Source organism: Acanthisitta chloris, unplaced genomic scaffold, assembly GCF_000695815.1.
Source record: "Acanthisitta chloris isolate BGI_N310 unplaced genomic scaffold, ASM69581v1 scaffold6599, whole genome shotgun sequence".
In the NCBI taxonomy this organism is placed as follows: domain Eukaryota; kingdom Metazoa; phylum Chordata; class Aves; order Passeriformes; family Acanthisittidae; genus Acanthisitta; species Acanthisitta chloris.
In genome coordinates this window covers 560-791 of record NW_008691872.1, presented here as the reverse complement: position 1 = coordinate 791, position 232 = coordinate 560, and the positions used below count along the sequence as shown (strand labels likewise).

General features: G+C 60.3%; 1 protein-coding gene across 1 annotated transcript in view; it reads right to left on the bottom strand.

Moving 5' to 3' along the window:
• The window catches only part of LOC103809558 (putative RNA-binding protein 3), a gene marked incomplete at both ends in the record, with an annotated part of 751 nt that overhangs the window by 403 nt on the left and 116 nt on the right, over window positions 1-232 (bottom strand). The gene's annotated exons all lie outside the window — the stretch shown is intronic.

Below are 232 nucleotides of genomic sequence, written 5' to 3'. Positions count from 1 at the left end.
ACCCTCTTATGGACACTCCCAGACCCACTCAGAGTGCCCCAAATGCCCCCAACCCCCCCTAAAGGACTCTTTAGACCCCTGAGGGCTCCACAACCTTTCTGAAGAGCACCCCCAGACCCCCTTAGGACTCCCCCAACCCTCTTTCTAAGTCTCCGAGACCCTCCCAGGGACCCCCCAAATGCCCTCAGACCAAATTAGGAGCCCTCCAAATGCCCCCCAGCCACCCCTGGGC